Source organism: Grammomys surdaster, unplaced genomic scaffold, assembly GCF_004785775.1.
Source record: "Grammomys surdaster isolate TR1022 unplaced genomic scaffold, NIH_TR_1.0 125951, whole genome shotgun sequence".
In the NCBI taxonomy this organism is placed as follows: domain Eukaryota; kingdom Metazoa; phylum Chordata; class Mammalia; order Rodentia; family Muridae; genus Grammomys; species Grammomys surdaster.
In genome coordinates, this window is record NW_021620772.1 from 3,545,660 (window position 1) to 3,555,210 (window position 9,551).

At 43.6% G+C, this 9,551-nt stretch overlaps 1 protein-coding gene across 2 annotated transcripts in view; it reads left to right on the plus strand.

The window, feature by feature from the left end:
- Positions 1-5,055: 5,055 nt before the first annotated feature.
- Ccdc171 (coiled-coil domain containing 171) overlaps positions 5,056-9,551 on the plus strand; it is a 301,438-nt gene continuing 296,942 nt past the window's right edge. For both annotated transcript variants that reach the window (XM_028753630.1, XM_028753631.1), the window contains exon 1: positions 5,056-5,277. The gene's annotated coding sequence lies outside the window, so the exon portion shown is untranslated. The remainder of the gene's footprint in view (positions 5,278-9,551) is intronic.

The following is a 9,551-nucleotide window of genomic DNA, read 5'->3' on the forward strand; positions in this document are numbered from 1 at the left end:
CTTTCTTTCTTTCTTCCTTTTTTTTGAAACAGGATCTCAAAATGTAGCCTTGGCTGTCTTGGAACTTGAGAGATCCATTTGCCTCTGTCTCCCATGTGCTGGGTTGGTAGTATTCCGGATTTTTGTCATCCTGATAGGTGTGTAGTGATTTCCTTCTCATCTGACACAAGATGTAGAATGTCTTTTCATATAATTGTTTCTGCATATCTTCTTAGGTGAGATTTCTGTTAAAATTATTATGCAAATATTTTAATTTTTATATTTTTGTCACCTTTTTATACATTTATACCACATACCTGTGGAGGCCAGAAAAGGGTTCCACATTTGGATCTGGAGTTACAGATGTTCTTGAGCTTCCATGTGGATGCTGGGAACTGCATCCTAGGTCCTTTGCAACGGCAGCATGTGGTCACAACCTCTGAGTAGTATCTCCAGCTCACTTAGTTACATTTTTAAATCTTTTTCTTCATACTTTATTTATTTATTTTTAAAGTATTAATTTTTGAGACAGAGTTTCTTTCTGTAGTTTTGGCTGTTCTAGAACTCACTCTGTAGATCATGGAGGGCTTGAGCTTACAGAAATTCACTTGCCTCTGCCTCCTGAATGGTGGTATTAAAGGCACCTGACACCATTACCCTGCCCAAACTTTTATTTATTTATTTATTTATTTATTTATTTATTGGTTTTTTGAGACAGGGTTTCTTTGTGTAGTCCTGGCTGTCCTGGAGCTTACTCTGTAGACCAGGCTGGCTTTGAACTCAGAAATCCGCCTGCCTCTGCCTCCCAAGTGCCGGGTTTAAAGGTGTGCACCACCACTGCCCGGCTCTGCTCAAACTTTCTTATTTTTGAATTTTAATCATTCTTTTTATATTTTAGGATACTAGAGATTTACTTGGTTTTCTGTAATTAGCCTCATTTTTAAAATTACTAGCTATTATCAAAACAGATGGTAAAGAGATATTTGCATTTGCAGGAGTTACTTCTCAGTGGCTGTGATAAAATCCAGGATTAGAGGAAGCTTATGGAAGGAGTTTACTTTGGCAATGTGTGGTAGCCATGGTAGAAGGAATTTACATCCTCAACTGCCAGCACAAGGCAGAGAGCAAATTGGAAGGGGGGGGGGGCTTTAAGCACTCAAAGCCCCTCCCACAGTGGGGCACTTCCTTTAGCAAAGCTTCACCTCCTAAGCATCCCCAAATAGTGCCATCAACTGGGGACCAGGTGTGTAGGAAACCCTATAGAGGACATGTCTCATTTAAGATGCCACAGCACTGTTCAAAAAGTGGAATAAGACATGTGTGGAGACACAGGTCTTTAATCTTAACCACAGCACTCGGGAGGCAGAGGCAGGTGTAGTTCTCTGAGTTCCAGGCCAGCCTGGTCTACATAGTGAGGTCTAGGACAGCCAGGTCTATGTAGAGAGATTCTGTCTCAAAACAACAACAACAAAAATAAAAAAAGGAAAGAAAATTGGAATGTGAAATTACTTAGCACATAACTAGGCACACAGTATATGCTTTATAATGGTACCTGCATTTAAACCTTTGTATTAAACTGTGTATGTTAAGACCTCATCTAAGCCTATGCATACATCTTTTCATAGCTACCCCTGGTTGTATCCTTTCCGTTGCTAGCATGAATGAGAAGGAAGATTTATTGTAAACCTGGAGGAAGCATTGCTGGAAAGGCAACAGGAAGCTGATAAGTAGCCTTTGATTGACACAGGAGAAGTTTGAATTTTATCTTGTAAGCAACATGGTGACTCTAGAATTAATCAAGACAGCTACAGCTTCAAGAGCTGTGCTTCAGAAAGGAAGTTTCTGATATAGCGTACGGAGGGAACAAAGGGCCAGAGCCACCCAGAGCAACAATTATGCCAAGGCTTTTCAGTTCTAAGACCTGATACCAAACACCATCCTAACGAAGCACCTGGTGCCTGAGCCTTCTGGGGAGGTTACGGAGGGGTCAAGGGGAGTGAATCAGGGCTTAGCCCTGAGGCTCGCACAAGGAAATCTGCTTGACACTCCACTGTACCACAGAAACACACATGTGCCTCTAGGCCTCCTTCTGATTTTTTCGTGTTTTCCCATCCTTTCATCTTATAGTTGTCAATTTAAAAACACCCCACATGTTAATTGCTAAGTGCACAGGAGAAGGGAATGAGTGACCGATTATAATAGTCTGGGTAGGAAGAAACAGACCCAGCATTGGGCAGCAGGCACAGAGAGAAGACAGAAGGCAGAGAGGGAAGGCAGAATTCTTGAATGTAGGAACTGAGATCTTGAAGGCAAAAAAAAAAAAAAAAAGATATTCTGTATGATTTTTTTCCCCCTGAGAGTTTAAGCTTTATGAACAGGCAGAAGAATACTTTGGGCAATTCATGGTAAGCTGAGAAAGCTATGTTTTAGATATTTTGATGTCAATACTCCAGCTAAAAGCAGCATCGTGGCACAAGCCTGTAAGCCCAGCATTGGGAGGCTAAGGCACAATGATTACCAGGTTAGCTTAGGCTGTGTAGAAAGACCCTGCCTAAAACAGGGAAGGAAACAAACCTAAGAACTACCACTATCACCACAACAAAATGCTGCCAGACATTAGAGCAGAACTGTTGAAATAAGAATTAAAAATTCAAACCCAGACATAAATAATCAACGTTTAGCTTGGCATTCACTTCTGCACGGCTGAAGAAGCTTATCGGGTGCCAAGTGATGGCTGAGGGCACTTTACTGACAGTAAGACAGTAGACAGTAAGACAGTGAGAGGGTAAGACAGTGAGACGGTAAGACAGTGAGAGGGTAAGACAGTGAGGAGAGGCGAGAAAGTGAGTATTGATCCTCACATACGCAGGAGAGAGAAATCTGAGGAAGGCTTGGAAAGCCAAGGGGTCTTGGATTTGGTGATGAAGTCATTACCAAGGTTATAAGCTGCTTTGAGGGAGTGGATCTAATTGTCTCTCAAAAGGGTTGGGAGAAAGAGAAGGGGATGAAATGACTAGGGAAGACAACTGGAAGTGGGTTAGAAAGCATCTCACTATATAGATAGCCTTTACCCAAAAAGGAGACAACAGAAAATGGGCCTGTAACCACCAGGGAAAAATAGAAACCTTCTAAGGACTCTACGGTGATAGGATTTATTGTGTAATCACTATAATTTTCATTAGCTTTGTTGCTAATATGACCTGAAAGGCTCTCTGTGATCTGAGTTGAACATATTTCTCTAGCAGATCTTTTATATTCTTCTTCCCTGTACACAAAGTTTCTATTTCTTCAACAGCCTCCTGCTTTTTTTATTCTGTCCCAACTTGCTGTTACTTTGATGAACCTATTACCCTACCTTCTTACACTAGACTTTACATTCCCCACAAATCACTTCCATGCACTCAGGATTGAGTTTAACAGTTCCTTTCTCTGATCCTCGTGGCACTTGTACTGTATATCTTGTTTCTATTACCTAACTCCATGTTGGGTGCATGCACTGTATTCTAATAAATGCTAAAGACCAAGTAAATGAAGTTTGTAAGGATTCATGTCACCCAGTTTTTCTAAAAACAATGTACAATGTAATATATCAAACACTTAATTTTGCCATGTAACTCTCTTCTGTGACGTTATTAAGACATGGTGTGTGATGTCTACCCCATGTTTTGTAACCCCAGTGCTCCTCCGGAGGATAAGGCAGGAGATGCAGAATTTGGGGGCCTGATTGGGCTACATAGGGAATTTAAAAAGCCCACCCAAACCAAACCAAGAAAACAAAACAACACCCCCCCCCCCATAAAAATCTTTCAAATAACAAAACTAAACCATATATAATTTTTAAAAGGCTCTTATCTTTCAGGATCATCAGGCCACACACAGAAACCCTTGATGGTGATGGATGTAATCTTATTTTTTGTAATTCTCCATTTGATTCCTAAGTAGAGAGGGCTATTTTGTTTCCTTCAGTTTGTTTTCGGAGCAGTTATCTTTTCTGGCTAAAGCCTTAAGAAGCAAGGGAAGACCTTTTAAAAACCAAACGACTGACCTCAAACCAATTACAGTTTTTCAGCAGTGCAAGAATCAAAGTTTTACTCTATTAGCTTTTAGGACCGTTGGCTTTCCAGAGCGAGAGCAGGCGAGAACACCTGGTTCAGGCTGATTACAACCAACCGGGGACAAGTTTAGCATAAAAGGCTCATTTTGTATGAACACTTGTGGAAAGAAGGTAGTGGTGGTAGGGATAAAAACCTTTCATCAAAATCCCGCCATTTTGCATTGTTCTTTAGGGAATAGGCTTTCAAAAGCCCAGGAACAAAAGAGGATTTGCTTTTCCAATCCTCTGAAGCGGCTACAGGGAGAACCAAAGCTCTTTATCAATCGTGGGCAAGGAGGGGGAGGGGCTGAAATCTAGCAGAGATGGAGCACAAGGGAAGGCTCCAAGGCCTTATTTGCCAATGGATCCGGTTCTGCAATATTTGTAATCAAAGACGCTCAGCAGCATCAGAGCACCGACCTACATTCTTCCCACCCAAGCCGAAATACAAAAGAAATCGATGGGAGGAGGAGACTGTGCAGGCGGAGGGCGCTGAGAGTCTGCCACCTGTGCCGAAGCCCGGCAGACACTCCCTGGGGACCCTGGCATCGGCTGCGGTCCTAGGGGGTTTCTCGGGTCCTGAGAGCCAGCTAGCAAGGCGGTTCACAGAGCAGGAACGGGTTGCTACCCTCTCTAAGCAGGGAAAAGGGGTCCGAGGCTGGAAATTTGCACGTCAGTAGGTAGCGAGTGTTCTGAGACAAAGAGAAGGCATAGAGGAGTAGCGGTAGAGCGCGCATCGGGCGAAACGCTCACGCGAGCCACTCTTGTGTTCTGCGCACGCGCACCCACCCCTGGCGCATGCGCAATCTAGTCCGCCTGGCGCGGGAGCACGCGCGCGATCTCGGGCCGGCTCTTCCAGCGCGAGCCCGCGTTCTCTGAGTCCGCGCGTATCCTGGAGCCGGGGCTCGGGCGGCGGGCGGGAGGGAGGCGGGACGCTGGGGACGCGGAGGCGAGGGGCGGGCCTGCCGGGGCGGGGCCAGGGAGGCGGAGAAAGTCCCGGCCGCCCAGAGTCCCGTCGCGTGTTCCCAGCCCCCGGAAGTGGCCGTTGTAAACTTCACCTCGTAGACTTTCTCCATCCTGGTCCTAGAGTCCATCGGCTTTCCTCAATTGTCACTCTTCCTCTCGAGGGTTGCCTGACCTCCCACCCCGAGACCTGAAGCTGCCTGGGGGTCGTGGGTGTGCAGGCTGGACCACCCGAGTCCAAGGTAACCGCGGGCTGTGGGTGCATGGAGACTAGCGCCCGGTGCCGGGAGGTGCTGAGAGGAGACTGGGCTTGCAGTGAGGACCCGGCTTAGTGTTGCTAGCTGGTGCGGACACGGCTCCAGCTAAGTCGCCGAGGCTCTCCGCCCACCTTGAGGAAGATGAGCATCCTTGCTCTACCCTGAGGACCGGTGTGAACTAGAGTCCTCGGAGCTCTTTGGGATCAGTACCCAAGGATCAGGACTTTTTTTTTTTTTGTTTTACCTCCCTTTGATTTAAGTGCTAACCACACATTAGGCACCCTACAAACGTTTGATAAGCAAAACAAGTTAATGCAACTTTTGCCTACCCACCTTGTCGCTTAGAAAAATCAGTTTTTAAAAGCTAAATTTTGTGTACAAGTAGCCCCCCCCCTTTTTTTTGACTGGTTAACCTTTTGCGATATTCATCTTTGGCAAATACATACATACATACATACATACATTCATACATAAATACATACATTCATACATCCATAACAGAGTTTATATCAAACAGCTAAGACTTTACACGTTCATGTTTTATGCTTCTCATGGTATTGGAGAAAAGAAACTACCGTTTTCTTATTTGTATTTAACAGTGCTTAGTAACAACCAAACAATGAGAGAGCCAGAAATGAAATACTTTCCAGTTAAAGGCAGAGTAATGAAGCCAGTGCAACCGGATACTATAGGAAAAGTGAAGGCAGTTGTCTTAGCTTGGAGCTTTCTATGCAAATCCTGGCTCAGCCGTTTATTAGCAGTGGCAGGCAAATCACCTAACTCCTGGACCTTTGGTTCTTTATGTCGGATAAGCAGAATGGGCTTAGTCTTTCAGGTTCTTTTTACTTTTTGTTTGTTTGAGTTTCTTTGTCTTAGGCTTGTTTTATGGAAAGAATCACTCATCTTCACCTCTCTTCCTTGATTGAGTTGATTGAGACTGAACAAGAATCATAGGCACAAAAGAGTTCTGCTATTGAACTGCACTCAGTTAGTTCTTAAGTGCCTCCTTGCCTAGTGAACCGTGTAACCACTGACACTCCCACCCAGGTGTCACGACTAAGAAAGAAAAACGAGATGGGCTTAGAATTAGGGAAGCCAAGCCTTTCCCTCTCGACTTGAGAGCAAGGATAGATGGGTCAAGAAAACAATATTCTTTGGTTAGACACCCAAACTGAGAAGGTAGTGGAAATGTCATGAACACAGGTTGTATTCCTTTCATCTTTAAGCAAGAGTGAAAAGGGTGGAGGGCCTGACTTAAATACGTGTAGAAACCTGATGCTTGTTGGTGAGTTGGTGTTCATCAGTTTAAAGGGGGAGGAAGGAGAGGCTAGGCTGTTCCAGATAAACACAGCCGAGCTTGGAGGGTGCTGGGCTGTTTTCTTGGAACAGAACCATTAGAAGTCATCTAGTGAATATCTTGGTACAAAGCATTAAACCTCTGGGAAACCTAGTTTTCTCATCTGTGAAATGAGCAAACAGTCTTTGGAGGTTAAGGGGAGGGTGAGACCCAGCATGCTTAGCTGCATGTGTGGCACAGTTCCATCCTGGGCCCCGACTTTTCACCCACCCCCTTTCCCTCTGGGCTGGGTGACTGAGAGGTGAGCATGCTGCGGAAGATCGAACGGGAGGTAGGAAACGTGCCGAGGTGGCCAACGAGTCGGAAAAGGCTGGGTTGATGTTCTTAAGCACCCACTTTGCTTTTGCGAAGTGTGGGGTAAATTTTTTTTCTTCTTTAAGGAAAGTTTTCTTGAAGTATGTTTTTTTTTTTTTTTTTTTTTTTTGTAGTGGTGGGAAAAGAACTTAGATTTCTTTGTTCAGGAACTTGTATTATCCCTAACTGGTAACTGGTCTATCTTGTTTTCTTTTATTTTTTTGTTTTCTCTCCTTTTATTTTCTCTTTCTCTCTCTTTCCCTCCCTCCCTCCCTCCCTCCCCCCCTCCCCCTCTCTCTTTCTTTCTTTCTTTCTTTCACTTTATCCCTGATTGATTATTCTTCCTTTCTTTCAGATTTATTTTTATTCTGTGTACATGAATGTTTTGCTTACATATATGTCTATACACCATGTGTATGTAATGCAGTACCCTCATAGGCCAGAAGAGGGCTTTGGATCTTTGGAACTGGATTTACAAATGGTTGTAAGCTGCCATGTGGATGCTGGGAATTGAACAGGGTTCTCTGGAAGCAACCAGTACTCCTTAATGGCTTAACCATCTCTCTAGCCTCCTCTTTTTTTAAAAAAAAAAAAAGATATAATTTTACTTATTATCATGTGTGAGTGTATGTACACATACGGTGGGAGGCATGCCTGTCCTCCTGAGTGCATGTGTAGATCAGAGGTCAGCCTTGTGGAGTTGGGTTTCTCCTCCTCTATGTGGGCTCTGGAGCTAGAACACACATCAGTAGGTTTGTGTAGCAATCACCTTTGTCTGATGAGCTGTCCTATAAGCCCTCTACTTGGTTATCCTTAAAAAGAAAACCTGTTTTATCATTATTATTGATAATAATCATTTATTATTATTAAAATTATGTGTATATTTGTGCTTATTGTATATATATTTGTACATATGAGTGCAGTCAGAAGAGAGTGTAGGGTCCTCTAGAGCTAAAGTTACAGGCAGTTGTGAACTGCTATGGGTGCTGGAAATCAAACTTGCGTCCTAGAATGAGAGCTTCATGCTCTTAGCTGAGATGTCTCTCCAGCCCTTGGTTATTCTTCGCCAGTCTTCCATGATTTGTTACATCCTTTTGAATCCTTTTGCTTACTTCCTTCACCTTGAAGTTTAATCCTTTTTCACAAATATTATGTATTATTTTTTTTATTTTAACTGTGTTTACATGTACATCTGTGTGGGAGCATGTGCCTGTGCTTGCATGTTCCCTCAGGGGCAGCCCAGAGGCTGGCTGGAGTGACTGGTGTTGTGAGCTGCTTGCTGTGCTGTGGTTGCTGGAACCTGACCCTGAGTCCTTTGTAAGAACAGCGTGTGCTCTTAACCACTGAGTCATCCTTCCAGAACCCATTTCCCCTGTTTTTTTATTTCTCTTTTGGGGCATTTTGTTCTATTAGCTTTTATGTTCCCCTCAATTTAATTTTCATGACTTAAGTGAGGTTTTCTTTTATTTCTAGTTCTCTCTGATTCTTGTCACTATACTATTTACATTTTTTTTTTTTTTTGGTCCTCAGAGACAGTGTTTCACTATGTAGCTCTGGGTGGCCTTGAACTTACTATGTAGATTAGGTTGGCCTAAAATTCACAGAGATCGACTTATCTCTGCCTTTCAGGTGCTGAGATTAAAGCCTGTGCCTTACCTCAGTTTTTGTCTTTATCTTTTTTTCCTTCCTTCCCTTCCCTTCCCTTCCCTTCCCTTCCCTTCCCTTCCCTTCCCTCCTTCCTTGCCTCTTTCCCTCTCTCCCTTCCTTCTTTCTTTTCTCACAGGTTCTCACTGTGTCTTTCTGGCCGAGTGGGTAGACCAGGATGGCCTAGAACTCACAGAGATTCCCCAGAAATCCACCTGTCTCTGCCTCCAAATTATGGAACTAAAGGAATTATGGAACTAAAGTGCCACCATATCTGGCACTTTTGTGTTTCCTCTCCTCACTCAAGGCAAGGTCCGTCTGTGTAGCCCTGTCTGCCCTGGGAACTCTCTGTAGACCATGCTAGACTTGAACTTGGAGATCTGCTTGCTTCTGCCTGCCATCTCCTGAGAGCTAGGACTAAAGGTATGTGCCACCGTACCCCTTGCCTCTTGCTCTGCCTTTTCCTGATGTTTTTAAGTTATTTTGAAGTAGTTATATTTTCATCAGTCTTGTGGATATATCTTTCATATATACATACACATATAGGGTATTGTTTTTTTCTTTACCCTGTAACCATACTCATTTCTTTTGCTTGCTTATTTATTTATTTATTTATTTATTTATTTATTTATTTATTTTTGCTTTTTAAAGTCTCTCTATGTAGCTGTCCTGGACTTCATTCTGTAGACCAGGCTGGCGTCGAATTCTGCCTGCCTTCACCTCCCAAGTGCTAGGATTAAAGGCATGTTGCCCCCACTGCCCCTCTTTTCCTTATTTTTATGGGAGCTAGGTAGACCTACAAGTTGAGAGTGAGACAAGACTCAGGTAAACTTCTCTAACTTCATAAAACAACGTCATAAAACTGTTTCTGTGTATTGATGCTATGGGGGCTTGCTTTTGAGATCTTTCTGTTTCCTCCTCAGTTTGGTTGGAACATCTTGCCCTCTCCTCCCTTTCTCCTCCC